General features: G+C 38.1%; 1 protein-coding gene and 1 long non-coding RNA gene across 2 annotated transcripts in view; one reads left to right on the top strand and one right to left on the bottom strand.

Moving 5' to 3' along the window:
• Positions 1-15,910, top strand: part of LOC5504288 (von Willebrand factor D and EGF domain-containing protein) — a 65,144-nt gene that overhangs the window by 3,158 nt on the left and 46,076 nt on the right. The window lies entirely within an intron of this gene.
• On the bottom strand, positions 11,641-15,891 carry LOC125559744. The gene is made up of 2 exons (XR_007306409.1): positions 15,539-15,891; positions 11,641-12,126 (listed from the first exon to the last, which is right to left on the bottom strand). It is a non-coding gene; the product is annotated as an uncharacterized LOC125559744 (long non-coding RNA).

Below are 15,910 nucleotides of genomic sequence, written 5' to 3'. Positions count from 1 at the left end.
TTCAAGAACTCAAACAGCATTCGCGGACTCTGTGGCAACATGAATGGTGACTTAAACGACGAGTTTCAACACGGAGGCGATGGCCATTCACATGCGAATGCGAGAAGATTTGGACTAAGTTGGAGGTAGTGTTACAGATCTCAGAGATATTGATGCTTGTGAACTTTCCTATAGTATTTGTACCAAGAGACAATGGTGTACTCAACTTATTTTGCGCTAGTACTAGTTTTACCTGGGCCATTGTAGTAATATAATATTCTGTCAATATGTCAGGCGGATGATCAAAAGTACCAAAATGATTCAGATGGGATTCTCAAGCTGGCTTGCATCTTTTCTTAAATGACAGATTGTTGAGTGGCTAACGGAAAACTCATGAAACATTTTTTTTCGGAAACACTGCTATTTACGCACTCCCGAAAAAGGTTTATCAGGTTTTTTCAATGTTCTAGCTCCAAACCTTTTTGCTCCAAATGATAAAGTATCACTTGGAAGTCCATCAAATGGTCTGTTAGCGGGCACATCTATTTGCGTGTGTCGAATATTGTATGTGATTGTAGTGATCTATTTGTGTGTGTGTGTGCGTGTGCGTGTGGTTGTGTATATATTTAGCGTTAGTAACTAAAATTTTTATCTATGTCTCTCCATAGGGGGAACAAGAACTACAAGGGGCAAGAAAACTCGGACCACAAAAACCCTTACGACTACCAAGTTGTGCCCCTGAAACCCTTTAGATGAGAAGGGAGGTACAAAGACTTCAGTGGGAGGTGTCAACTAACTAAAAAAATAATAATAAAGGAAAATTTAATATATTTCGGTTGAAGTCACTGGTATTCACTCTGAAACAATCCCTACCCACCCCCTCCCCCTCCTATATTGTATAAACCGGTTTTACTAGTCTCATCCTCGCTCTGATTGGTCGCCATATTCCCAATTGTATAAACCGGTTTTACTAGTCTCATTTTCGCTCTGATTGGTCGCCATTGTTCTCGATGCCTTTATATTTGAGCCATTTGGATCAGTAACACCCACGCACACAATACACATCTTTCCCCAGTCTCCACAACAATACCCCTTCCCTAACTATTGGAATACATTAAAGTTATATTGACTAAATGAAAAAAAATATGAAAAATAGAAAAGTGAAAAATATATAAATCCTATACCTTACAGAGCAAACAATAGAACTTGCAGATACTCAAGGGCTTGCAATTATTGTACTAGTCATCCCCTCTATACTACTTCGCGGGCAGCGGGTATGTCCCTTAAACCTAGACCGCACAGGCCGCGGGCATGTCTTATAAACCAAGACCGCACCGGCCGCGGGCATGTCCCTTAAACCAAGACCGCACAGGTCGCGGGCATGTCCCTTAAACCAAGACCACACAGGCCGCGGGCATGTCCCTTAAACCAAGACCGCACAGGCCGCGGGCATGTCCCTTAAACCTAGACCGCACAGGCCGCGGGCATGTCCCTTAAACCAAGACCGCACAGGCCGCGGGCATGTCCCTTAAACCTTGATTTACCAGCTTCTGCTAAAAACAAATATGTGGGAAAATATTTCCAAACTATCAACGAATAAAAACTATGCTATATGGCGTGAAGCACACATATAAATAGATGAATCCGCCTTCACAGCAATCACAATAAAGATACTTCTAGAGATAGAAATATACTCTTCGTGTTTTTGTACTGTACTAGAGGAGAACTACTAGGGGGGACCAAGCTACCCCATGTTCTTTGAAGGAATCGTGTTCCATCAGCTAAAATCTGTATGAAATTAGTGCGGTGTGATAAGACAAAATGCGATGTCGTACAGCCATAAACTGATATCCAGTTTTTGCGACTATGTAAAAAGTGCAATGTTATACAGCACAAAGTGCCATATTTAAGAAAGTGTCACGTACCAAATAGTTCGTTGTCGTTACAAGGGCAAAAACAGAGCTTGTTTGGCTAAATTCTAAACAACGAAACACATTCTGATTTGGCTGAATTGTGCGACGCGCTCAAGGGCAGGATATTAGGTTAAATTCTGATAATAATCCATGAAATGCCTGAAGTGTGCCTTATTTGCAGGGGAGATCGTTCATAGGGTCGTGTTGGAATTGTTAACTTGGTGAATCACTTTTTCAGCATCTACCCTTTATTCAAGGTAAGGATCTCCATTAATTATAATAACTTTTGGGTAGATGAAGTTCTGCTGAATATGTTCCTTGAAAATCTCTAAGCAAAACAGTGAAGACTATTGTAATTCTTAAGTATTAGCTCAACTCCATCCAACCTTAAGTTATTAGCCCAACAAAGTCATGGAATAGTGAATGTTTAATTATGTTACTTAAGACTATTTGTTAAGTTCAATCAGGCCCTGGTTTTAAAATTAGGTAAGGTTTTTATGCCGCTCCAAGGAATCCGACATCAAGCATCCAGTGACACTTTCAAAGTATTGCTTTTGTTTCTCTGTTAAAATACATCCCTTTCTTAATATATTATCTGCAAGCATACCAATCTTATCAAGTGAGACTTTATGTTCTCTTAAGGGATAATGATTTTTGGTTATCCTTACAGACCCGATTAAAGTGGATTCCGATTTGTGTTATTTTGCCCTTGTAATCCACGTGTCGGTAGCCGTTTGTGGTGTCCGGAACTCATAGTGAACGAATAATAAGGAAATGCGAGAAAAAATATAGGAAGCGCCCTATATTAGCATTGTTTAGAATCTAAGTGTTAGTGATTTTTTTAATTTTTAAACGCATTAATTCCTAGCTCTAGTGGAGCGGGATTTGAATAATGTTGAGCCATACTTGTGTTTAACGATCTCAAATAATCATTTTTTTATTATCTATAAGCTTATAAAGCGTTGAAATAGAGTTCTGTATTTGTATTCACTTTTATTGGACTAAAATATTTCTTCGCTGACCCTATTTCTGAACAAAAGCCTTATTATGTATTGCTTTGTGTGCATAATATTTATGCACACGCTTTATGAGTTATGGATGGTTCATGTGCAAAATTACTTAAACAAAAGCCTTTAAACATAAGGGTCTGTTGTAATCATCTTTATCCATTACCAACAGTTTTCCCTGCCATGCTATTTTTTTTATATGCTTCCTTGGAACTTTACTAGCTTTCTAAAGGTTTACCACCTAATAACAAAAACAGGATCTGGTGAATGTTGGAATTTTGGAAATTCCAAATCAAGCATGAAAGCAAAATAGAATAATGTTAAAGAGTTTGTAAGATGCAAAAAACGATTTGTAAAAGGTGGCAAACAGTTTCAGAACATGTATATACAGTAACTTGTGTTTGAAGTCGTCACACAACATAATGTAATTGAAAAAAGATTTGTCACTTATTGCAATCATAAACATACAGAAATAATATCACATACGTTTTTCAATATTATGCTGGAAAAAGCTTATATTTAGTCACAGATGTGAGTCATGTGTCACACTCTGGTTCCAATACTGTATATGCATATAGCTGTATAGGCTAAATGTCACTGTGACTTGGTTTGCACTTTATTTGGAAAGTATGTGTGTATAAAGCCCCATGTGCCAAGCAAAAAGCAAACATTTGAATTTAACCCATATGACTCCTAGACAACTTGGTAGAGGTTTTCAAGCAATGGATAAGATTATAGAAAGGGTTCTAATAGGTTTTTGGAGAAGTAGGACATCAACATAGTTTTGAAACTTGAAAAAGTGACCCAGTTTTCAATTTTCTCACACAAGCTCAAAATACACTAAAATGTGACTTCATGTGTATATGGGACTAAGGTCCCAGTTAGTCCCTTTTTGTGAGTTCAACTGTTGGTCTGCACAACCCACATTGAGGTACTACGACGGTATTACACCACAAGCAAACGTTGTTTAAAAAAAAACTAAACATGTTCTGTTTGACAGGCTGGAATGGCAGAAAACCAGGAGACATACAAGGTAAAAGTCCAGCCAAACATGCAAACATGTTGTTAACCACTGATGTATATGTAAAGGTAATACCGGGGCTTACTTTTGGTCGCCATGTCAAAGATTGTACTAAAACATTTGTTGTCACCGGTTTTCAAGAATTTTGTTATCCTAAATAAAAAGAATCTCTTTTTTCACGCGAATTCATGAAATGTGAGCTTCAAAACATTGAGCAAAGTACAACAGGGATTGGAAGAAAAACCTACTGTAATTCACACTTTTGTTGTGTCCAGCAAACATTAAACTACTTTGACTGACAATTAAAAAAGTCTCAACATATAAAATTTTTGGTCATTCACCTCATCACCCAAGTTTCACTAGGATGTTTTTTGCTTTTTGGGTTTCTTCAGTGTCTTTCACAACTAATGTATAACCTCTCCCAGGTCTTAATGGTGGCAGCAACCAATTATGTGCCATAGCAAGATTCAAACAATGACAACATGCAAGTGAGCACCATCGCCTGATCCAAGTGCCAACTGTGCCAGAATGTGAACTTTTATCGGATCTGTATCGTACAGTGAAAAAACGTTGTTTGAGAAGCTAATCATCCACCTTTCAACTGTGATGGCGAGTATTGAGATTGCAGATGTAACACATCATTTGATTGTGACCTCGACACAGCTTGATATCGAATCAGTACAAATAGGGTGCAAGTGCATATAGTACAAATGAAATCCCCCAGCTTTCTGGTCTGTCTGAAGTTGATCGGCCAAACTGTGACTCGCTTAAGCTGGCAACAATGAATCAGGTGGTTCCTGATGATACCCCCTGATGAACCAGGTTAATATCCCTACCATTTTCTGTTATTAAAAATGTAGAAAATGGATAGGGAGGGGACCAGTAACCTTGCGTTGTCTCTTTTTATGTTTTGTTTTAAGACTCCACAACCATACGTAGTAAACTGTATGTCCGATCGGGTCTTATGGAGGTAAATGACGGAGGATCGTATGACAGCAGTGCCGGAGATATGCTTTAAATATGAATAGAGTCTAGTGGCAAAGTTTAACTAGCGCAGATTTGTGTAGTAAATAAATACAGTTGTACTTTGAGTTGAAATGTCATTTGTTCTGTTCCTTGTTTAGTTCTTTATAAATTCAGTTTATAACCTTTAGTTGTCTTGTCAGTGTTTTTACTAGAAAACCTGTGGTAGCCCAGTCATAATATGCATTTTTTTTCGTCGTCTCGTGTTTGTGCAAAATACCCAAGAATATTTGTGCTATAGTCGATACCTTCTGCATAAGCTGTGTCATGGCCGCCATCTTGGATTTTGCGAGTCCAGCTCCCAGATCCATGTATTTGTGCAGTTGAAGGCCAGATTCCAGATTTCATTACTGTATATATTACCATAGTCTCTGTCTTTACCAAGTAGTTGTGCAAAATCATCTCAAGCCGGATTGATTTCGCTGTATTTACTCGTTTTTACATTTGCGATCGCCATGAATGAATCCCAAAAAAGTGACTACCTTAGTTTGAGACTATTGAAGAACATCGTCTTCTACAAATCGCTGTGAAGAATCCCAAAGAAGTGACTACCTTACATCGGGACACTTCTCCGGCTACCCATAAGACACATATTGTTTTCTTACTATAAAATATCTTGATCACTCTCATTGAATGACATGATTTTTTTACCAAGTAGATTTCAAATTATTTTGGTACTATGGTGCTTATTTTTTGGTATTTTGGTCCTTTCTTTTAATAAGTTTTGTTTTCTTCCTAAAACAACTTTATCCCTCATTGAATGTCATTTTAATTTTATGGAACATTTTCAATGATATCTAGAGCATTGTGTTATCTTTAAAGTCTTGTTGATTTCGATCCTTAAGAATATGTATATGTTACAATTTCAAGTCTGGATATTCTATAGCCCTCTCATTTACTTCAAAATAAAAATGTTTAAACAATATGATAGCATAAATAGATATTGTTGTTTACTTTGCACTTACATAAATGAAATAAGAAATTTAATCTAAATTATATTGTTAATACAATATGGCTCACTTTGAGTGTTAAAATAAATTTACCCGTGAGTGATAGCACATTGAGGGCAGTAAACCAAAGAAATGTTTACGAAATATTTAACATTCTCACATTCTTAGTTTTATTGAATTTAATTCCGGTGCTATCTCTGCTGCGGGGATAGTATTTGTAAGATAGGACCATCAGCCCCTACTACTTTAACGGAGCACACTTCGAGACCAACCCCATCTAAAGAGATGATGCTTCTTACCTTTCTTGCCCCAATCATTGTTGTGATATGGCATATACAATTAAAAAAACAAGATTATACATGTTCTTATTATATCCATTTTATAATAGCTGAACAGAATAATGATTATTAAAAATAAATAATCCCTAAAGTTATCATGTTCGTAGAATCTGTACACAGCACAAGCAGAGGTTTAGTTAAGAGCGGAGACTATCGAATTTCTCTCTTTAGAACATTTTCCCTTTCCATAGCATAACCTTATTTAGGCAGCTAATCGCATTTTGCCAATACTCACTAAACTAAAATTAGTCAAGCTTCTTTCTTTCTAAGAGTGGCTTTAGTGTTTTGATTGTGCTATTTCTTTTTGACGAACTCGATATCTTAACTAACAAAATAAGGACAGATCCTGGGCAGCCTGTGAGGCTAGAAACTTATTTTTGCTTAGCTACGTCAATTCTTTGCAGATAAAACTCCACTACAAGGCCAAGACAACAGGAAGAAGTATTTCTCCAGCGTAATTGTTTCATGGGTACCCGCTAGTAATAGTATAATTATACACAGGAACCAATAAAGAACAGAACCTTAAAACATGTAGTGTTTTATACAACATTATTTATTTATATAAAGTTGAAACAATGAATATGTGTGGTCGGTACCGCTATCAAAAACAATATTTCGATTATCCCGGAAAACTTTAATTCGAATCTTGAGTATTTTACCGAAGTAAGATCAGATATATTAATAACCACAGATATATCACTGTGGGTAATTTAGCATTTTCACCCACAAAAAGTTGGTTTGATAGGAGGGAGTACTGCGCCTGCACGCGTTTAAAAATCGAATGACCCGACTAAACGGACCCGACCTTCTATGCGATATTTTTAGAACAATAGAAGTGCTGAATGGATACTGAATAAGAAATCAAACTTCTTTGAAATTTATCCAACTTTAACACCATTCGACCGGATTTATGGATGTAGAAAACGGACCCAACATTACTATTCGAAAAAAAAAAAAAACGAATTCTTAAATGAGAATAAAATTCGGTGAGTCATGTCATAGTTCGCCTCCCTACAACGCCTTAGAAATAGTAAAATAGGCGTAGTCATAGGAAATAATATGCCTAAATCAGAGATTCTTTTTCATTATAGGGCAAATGTTTCAATACACAATTCAACAAGTCAGGCCCGTACCCAGAGAGGGGCAGCACCGCCCACGAGAGCAAAAGGTCCACTTCTATGTATTTATGGATATGTTAGAAAGGAGTCCTATTTTATAAGCCTTTGGCTTCTCTGGACTTCCTTGCCTACTTAATTTTATGAATTGTAACTCTATAAAAAATACTGGCAAAATAAAACTGTGAACTGTTCTGAGCCACAATAAAAACTCACAAAACAGCAAAACTAGTAATGAAGTGAACAAACCCCCTTTCTAAATCTTAATTCAGAAAAGGTTCAATAATTTAGATACACCTTTGTGCAGGTTTTTTCATTTTTAAATATAGCCTCGGTCATTATATTATTGTCTAACGTAATAAATGGAAATGGTCCTGTGTGCGTTTTTTTTTTTTTCAATTTCAACGCTTATACATATATTTTCAAAATGCCTTGTTTTCCACCTGTGTATGCTTTTCGCGGTTTACTTTACCGATTAACAACTATTATTTTTGCGCATTTGTTGCGCCCCCCCCCCCCCCCCCGCCTCCCCCTCTCTCTCTCTCCTCTCTCCCTCCCTTTATCTCTGACTACTGTTTAGTGTCTTTGTCTATTTGTTTGATGTGTGTTGCTTAAGAAAAAGTGTAAAACGATTAGGTTCTACGGTAAAATAACATAATGTATGCATATTTTGTTTAGAAAGCCGATAGCGATGCAGGATTTCAAGTTCAAAATTCTCAATTCTGTCTAACATATTCACATTTTGTTAATCAAGTATGCAAGAAAATCTCTATTGTTCTGCGACGGATCATAATTTCCCGTCCATAGGATTTTCTTTTTGTACTAACATACAGGAAGAACATACGCGGTTACAGACATGTAGCCATAACTATGAGCTTGGATTTGTTTACCCATTTAGATAATCATTTGCTCTTGGATATTTCGTCCCAGCTCGCAGTGGCTCGCACATGAAATAGGGAACGATTAGGCCAAAAAATATTTCATTTCTGGTCGCGATTTCTACCTCGAGAGCACGCGGGCGGGTGATTTTTATTTATTTTGTTTAATTTGTTTATTTATTTCTAATAATAAAATCTAAATTTCACGTGGAGAAAAATGATTCATTCAATCAGAGGCACTATTGCGACACCAGCCCTCTCTTCTAAGCCAGCCCTCTCTGATAAACTAGCCCTCTCAAATAAGCCAGCCCTTTCTGATAAGCCACATCTTTCTAATAAGTCACCCATATCGAAAAAGCCACCCTTCTCTAACAAGCCACCCCTCTCTAATAAGCCACCCTTCTCTAATAAGCCACCCCTCTCCAATAAGCCACCCCTCACTAATAAGCCACCCCTCTCTAATAAAAGTCACCCCTCTCTAACAAGCCATTCTTCTCTCGAGTCACCCCTCTCTAATAAAAGTCACCTCTCTCTAAAAGCCACCCCTCTCTAATAAGTCACCCCTATCTAATAAATCACCCCTCTCTAATAAGTCACCCCTATCTAATAAATCACCCCTCTCTAATAAGCCAGCCCCTCTAAAAGCCACCCCTCTCTAATAAGCCACCCCTCTCTAATAAGCCACCCCTCTCGAATAAGCCACCCCTCTCTAATAAGCCACCCCTCTCTAATAAAAGTCACCCCTCTCTAATAAGCCACTCTTCTCTCGAGTCACCCCTCTCTAATAAAAGTCAGCTCTCTCTAAAAGCCACCCCTCTCTAATAAGTCACCCCTCTCTAATAAATCACCCCTCTCTAATAAGCCAGCCCCTCTAAAAGCCACCCCTCTCTAATAAGTCACCCCTCACTAATAAGCCACCCCTTTCTAATAAGCCACCCCTCTCTAATAAAAGTCACCCCTCTCTAAAAGCCACCCCTCTCTAATAAGTTACCCCTCTCTAATATGCCACCCCTCTCTAATAAGCCACCCCTCTCTAATAAGCAACCCCCTTTAATGAGCCACACCTCTCAAATGAGCCACCCCTCTCTAATAAGCCACCCCTCTCTAAAAGCCACTCCTCACTAATAGGTCAACCCTCTCTAATGAGCCAGCCCTCTCTAAAAGCCACTCCTCACTAATAGGTCAACCCTCTCTAATGAGCCAGCCCTCTCTAATAAGCCACCCCTCTCTTATAAGTCACCCCTCTCATAAGCCACTATATAAATCACTATATTCCCCAAGTGATATGTTTGGAGTTGATATCCAATTTTACACGTGTAAAATTAGATACAACTGGATTGATTTTTTAAGGAATAATCGGAATCGGACAGCAATGTAAAACTTGGGCAGACAAACGAAATGTCATATAAATGAGAAAAAGACCATTACGTTCCCAAGATTTTAAATAAAACGAGTCACAGTCACATTATAAACTGATGTTTTATTTCTTTTGTAAACAATGTTTGTTTTAAAATCAGCAAATCCCAAACTCATAAATATACAATTAGATGCAAATGTTCGAAATGAAATTAAGCGGGTCAAGGGGGGGGATGTGTTTGTTTTTTGGATGGGCGGACATCAGCAAAAAAAAAAAAAAAAAAAAGAGACTGTAGCGGATCTATTAAAAATTATACTAAGATTACTAATCCTGGTATTTGACAACAAAATGACCGTGAATTGCACAATTGTTAAATTAGCTAGAAAAAGGGCGATACGTCCCGACTAATCGGATGATGCGGCGAAAAAAAAGCGATTTCCAGCGTATAAGTTCTTCCAAAATTTCAAAATGTATTGGTGCAGATTTGACAATTCATAGCTTCATCATCCTTTTCATCATCGTTTTCAAACTGTCCAGGCTTCGTGCAATAAAGTCGAAAATAAAAATAGCCGACATAGATGACACGCCGCAGATGCTTTTTCTTAGTAAGCATTTTGTAACTTCCCTCGTCTTAGCTATAACATAAGATATGACCTTTTAAAGATCTTCCAAGCCTTGTGCTCTGCTTGAACAGGTATTTCGTAGTGAAATATTGCACTAGTGAAGATCTCAAAACTTGCTGACATTTGTTACGTTTGCTGACATTTGTTACATTTGCTGATATTTGTTACATGAAAATAGACATAACCATACTCCACACCCCAATGTCATTTTGGAACGAGTTTGTCTTTCCTGATCACACATCATATTACGCTGCCAAAATCTTTAAACGTGATTATAGTAAAAGATTCGGTGGTATAAAACTGACTATTTTTTTCAATATTCCCAGTACGTGCTAATGGTTTACAAAAAAGATATACCAGTATTTTCGCCACAAGCGTCCAAAATAGCTTAATCCAAAAAATATAGGGTTATAAACATTTCGTTGTTTTGCTGTCTTTGTTGAAATAACATGCAGTTTCTAGCCGTGAGGCGACTCAATAGTCTCTTAGCGCGTTCTTCCAGGAGCTTCAACATTATTCTTTAACAGTATCTACTGCTCATCTTACCTAAATAATATGGAATATTGAATAGTACTGTAACTACAGAACTGTGCCACATTATTCCATGCTGAGGCCAGGAGGGAATACACCTTTTCATAGACTAGGTAATTAGTTGTCGTAGAAGGCAGTTGATAACATTAACTGCTATCCCTTAGAGTTTAGGGACCACGCCCTTTCTCTGCCGCATAGGTGTCAAAACTTATATTGGTCACACGTAGGATAGAATCCTGCTAGGGAGACCCCTATTCATCCCCCCCTTATGAGACAGGTTTGGCTTATTAGAGGGGGATGGCTCAACAGAGAGGGGTGGCTTATAAGAAAGGGGTGGTTTATTAGAAAGGGATGGATTATCAGAGAGGGCTGGTTTATTAGAGAGGGGTGGCTTATTAGAGAGGGGTGGCTTATTAGAGAGGGGTGGCTTATTAGAGATGGGTGATTTTAGAGAGGGCTGGCTTATTAAAGGGGTGACTTGTTAGATAGTGATGGCTTATTAGAGGGGTGACTTATTGGAGAGGACTGGCTTGTTTCATAAGGTTGGCTTAATAGAGAGGGTGGCTTATTAAATAATGCACTCTATGCAGCCTAACAGAAGGTGCACACTGGTATGTAAATAATGTAATACTAGAAATTTTGCCAAGGGGTGGGTTAATAGAGTCGTGGCTTGCTAGAAAGGGATTGCTTATCAGAGGGGCAGCTTATTAGAGAGCTATGTTTTTTTAAAGATGGCTTATTAAAGAGGGTTGGCAGAAAGGAAGGGCAGATCATTGAGAGGGGGGGGGGCATATTATAGAGGGGGGATTAAAGGGCAGCATATTATAGTGGGGGAATGTTGATTTGGTTAGTGAACAGCTGCTTTAGGAATATGTTTCATTGCCATTCAGAGACAATGGAGTCACCAAGGAAACATGTGATTTATTGAAAGATTATGCAAATAAATAGTTACATAACTACAACAGAACATTATAAGCTATGATGTGACAAAGGTTGCTTCAGTAATCAAATTTGGAAATCCATCATGCCTGCTGAATAGATGGACAAAGGTAGTATAAGTCAAGTATAACATACACGTGAAAATCTCTTAGAGCTTGAAATATGTAAAACATGTGAATTCTTCATGATCTCGATGTTATTTGTGAACCAATAATCTGAAACTTAGGCTCACACTGTCTTTATATGTGTCCTTAATTCCAATGGCACAGTTGAATTCAAAACTGGACTACTTGCTTGGTGCCGCCATTGAATAACAAAATTTGACACTGCCTGAAATAAATAAAAAGGGAATTCCTCTGCAGTATTTGTCAAGGGCAATAACCAACTGTGATGTGTGGACAACTGCAGTGCAATGACTTGGTCAGGATGAGATAATCAAGGTGGTGAAGCCCCTGTGACAAAGAAAAATCATTGTAACCTTGTATTACATATTACAATTGAGTCAAGAGAACATGTTGAAGATGTTAGAAATTCATCTTAAAAACACTATCTGGGCAAATGAGGAATAGCAATGTCAGATGAACGTATAAGAAGTAGCCAAAGACAAAGTTAAAAAAAACATGTTAGAAAGTTTTACACTGAATGAAGACCCAGTTTCTGAAGCTGAGGCTAATTTATTTACTGTTAAAGGTGATTAAGTGCCATTGTTACTTAGATTACATAGAAATAACAAATTATTAATTACCCCATTAATGTAATTTTGCGCAAATTTTTGGGAAAAACAGACCAAAAACAGAAACCTTCTCCCTATTTCAAGTCCCACACTATCAGTCAAGTTCAGCTACTGCTGATCAAGCAGTATGCCTTGAAGTTTCCAACAATGCACTGAGGTGTCTTTTCAGTCTGGGGATGGTGGCAGTCTGTTGCTGACAACAGTTTTGCTTGTAATTTACATCAGGATTATAAAATTATAATTTATTTACATAAATAAAAAAAAAATCAGTGAAATATAAAATACAAGTGCATAATGTCTTCAAAGTAACAAATCCCCCTGTTAACATAGTAGTAGATAGGTTGCTAAGCCAGCCATAAAAACATAAATACGCTCTATAGCAAGTTCTCTATAGCTAATTTGGCGTTTCAACAATAATCCAGGAAAACAATGAAAACAAAGTTGCAACTTAGGGAATACTAATCACTAAGTAGTAAGCACTTATTTCTAACTACACTCCCCACTTATTCTCTATTGCCTCATTCTCTATTGACTATATATCCCCACTCATTCTCTAATTCTCTATTGCCCCTTGAAACTTTAATTACTATGAGATTTAGGGGGTTCAAATAGAGGGTGCTGATTGGTAGAGGTGTCAGTGATCATTTTCTAATAGTTATTAGTATAAATATGAAATTTAATGGATTGTTTAAGCAAGGATTTGATATGGTGCAAAGGATTGGCAGGCACACAAACAGCATTTGCAGCATTTGGCAGTCATAGATAGCTATGGAAAAAGTCTAACATGACAACTGTTCAAAATCAAATACCAACTTTTTGGTGGTCAATGGTGATGACACGCCTGATAGAGAAGCATTCTAACGACTGTTGATTTCTTTTTATCTCATTAAAAATTTCAACCCAGGCTGAGTTTTCAGCACAGTCAGGGGGTCCAACCGGGTATTCCTAAAATGCTTGTAAAATTGCTTTTTCTATTATATGAGCGAGATTTCCAGCCTGGGCTGCTCACCCGTGCTAGGATTTTCACCCCAAGCTCCAGTAGTGGATGGAATATCTCCATGTAATCATATAAATAAAGAACACTTCATAAGGACCTTTTTTTATATGAACGGAATCAATTTGGTTTCAGAAAAGACAGCATTTAGGAGAGCTGTGGTGATTCATTAGAAAATTATTTTCTCATCCGGGCAAAGCCAAACAAGAAAAAATCATCATGAATCCACCTTTGCTTGCAAATATCCATAAGCAAAGCACTCAATTATGCCCCAAAAGACTTCATGATGTCCTGAGACACTCTCCTAATATGCTCATAGCTGTATTTTTTATGAAAAATACAAGCAACCATCAACTTGTGCTGGCTTCAGCACATCGACGAGGGATTAAAAGTGGGGACCGCAAAGCACTGTTGGAAAGCTTGGATACCGCTGACTAGGTGCAGCTGTGTTTGACTTTGACGGGCTGTATAAAACTCAGAATAGGGGGGGAGGTATCTGTTTTCAGTCTGTTTTTTGTAAATTCAGCTCCAAAAAAGCCAGGAGTCAATGGGTTAATCAACCACCCCTAGATTTTAATCAAAATAACTAGACCTTTTTAGACTTGTGCTGTGACATACACCAGTGGATTGGATCACATATATGCCATTTCTAGCAAGTGAATATCTTTAACCTAGAAAATAGAATTTTTTTTTACTTGGACATGACTGGACTCATTGATAGGGATGATATGCATAGCTTTTTTAGAAAAAAATGCCCAAGAAAACATCAGATTCAGGCAAGGTTTTGTGATAAGATTACTTTGACGGTGAATATACAGGAAAAGTACCAAAAGTGGGTTGACACTGCTGCTTTGAATTTATAAAGGCAAATATTTTTATAGAATTTGGGCTCCCTGTGGTTTCCCTAATGGTTTTAACATAAGAATTATCTGTTAGAATATCAGCCATAACTTAAAGGAGGCTTGTTTGTATATCAAGCAGAATTTGCCTACACTGTTGTATGCACCTGAGCTTGCGAAAAATGCATTGTTCTCAGGCAGTGAGGCAAGCATGGTTTTTAGGGTGTGTTGGTAAACACATTGACCCCTCAACCGGCCTGTACCGGCTTTGGGAAGTACCCACAACCCAAAAAATTCATAAATTCAAAATAAACACAACAAGATGAAGATACTCAGGCATCAGTCTAAGGGATAAATGGTCTTGCAGATATGCATCCAACCAAGGTGTTGGCATCTACTCTTTAGCCAAATAATAGCACAGGTTCTTTGACAAATCTCAAATCGAACAAGGAGAGAAAAGCAGAATCACCCCTCTCAATAAAACGCTAAAATACCACACAAGGGAGAGAGATCAGCAAACACAGCTCAAGACACAAATAGATACCTTTATTCTGATCCTCCAGGTACATTTCCTTGGCCTCAAAACACAATGCCCATTCCTTGAAGGATTGTACAACCACGAAAATATGTTTACGTATTGCAAAGCATTCTGGGAGATCCAGGGGAAAATTCACGAGGGGAGGGCCAGTCAACACTCCTCTCCCCAAAGTCAGATGGTCTTTTCACCCGGAAGCCAAACAAATCAATTCCAGGTCATACAGACCCAGAATAGCAGTGTAAACAATTTTGGAATCAATTTGGTTTCAGAAAAGACAGCATTTAGGAGAGCTGTGGTGATTCATTAGAAAATTATTTTCTCATCCGGGCAAAGCCAAACAAGAAAAAATCATCATGAATCCACCTTTGCTTGCAAATATCCATAAGCAAAGCACTCAATTATGCCCCAAAAGACTTCATGATGTCCTGAGACACTCTCCTAATATGCTCATAGCTGTATTTTTGATGAAAAATACAAGCAACCATCAACTTGTGCTGGCTTCAGCACAACGACGAGGGATTAAAAGTGGGGACCGCAAAGCACTGTTGGAAAGCTTGGATACCGCTGACTAGGTGCAGCTGTGTTTGACTTTGACGGGCTGTATAAAACTCAGAATAGGGGGGGAGGTATCTGTTTTCAGTCTGTTTTTTGTAAATTCAGCTCCAAAAAAGCCAGGAGTCAATGGGTTAATTGTGGATATCTCCCCTAGCGAAGGACGGTACGAAAGTAAAGACTCGATTTTTCGAGAAGCGAGACTCACCTCTTAATGGCTTGTCTCCGTCTTAGGACGGACTCCAGTAAGGGAACATAACATGGCTTTTGCTAAATCCTTTTTCTCTTGGGTGTTTCTCTGCTTTTTTAGTGTTTCTCTGCTTTATCATTTCCTCAGAAATCAGTTATATTATCAACAAACGACCGTTCTGCCATACCAAACTCGATCCCAGGGAAGAAGAGGGAAGACTGTTCTGCCACTCGATCCCAGTGTCACACGTGTGGCATTCTAACAAGGTCTATGATTGGACACATGTAGTCCTATCTGATTGGTTAGACACTTTCACCACAAGGACAGTTCTGCAACGGTACATCCAATGGCTACTGAGCTAAATAATCGAGTCTAGTGACAGGTCTGAGT

Source organism: Nematostella vectensis, chromosome 14 (genome assembly GCF_932526225.1).
Source record: "Nematostella vectensis chromosome 14, jaNemVect1.1, whole genome shotgun sequence".
Taxonomy (NCBI): Eukaryota; Metazoa; Cnidaria; class Anthozoa; order Actiniaria; family Edwardsiidae; genus Nematostella; species Nematostella vectensis.
Note: the sequence above shows the minus strand (reverse complement) of the source record. Positions and strands in the feature narration are given on the sequence as shown.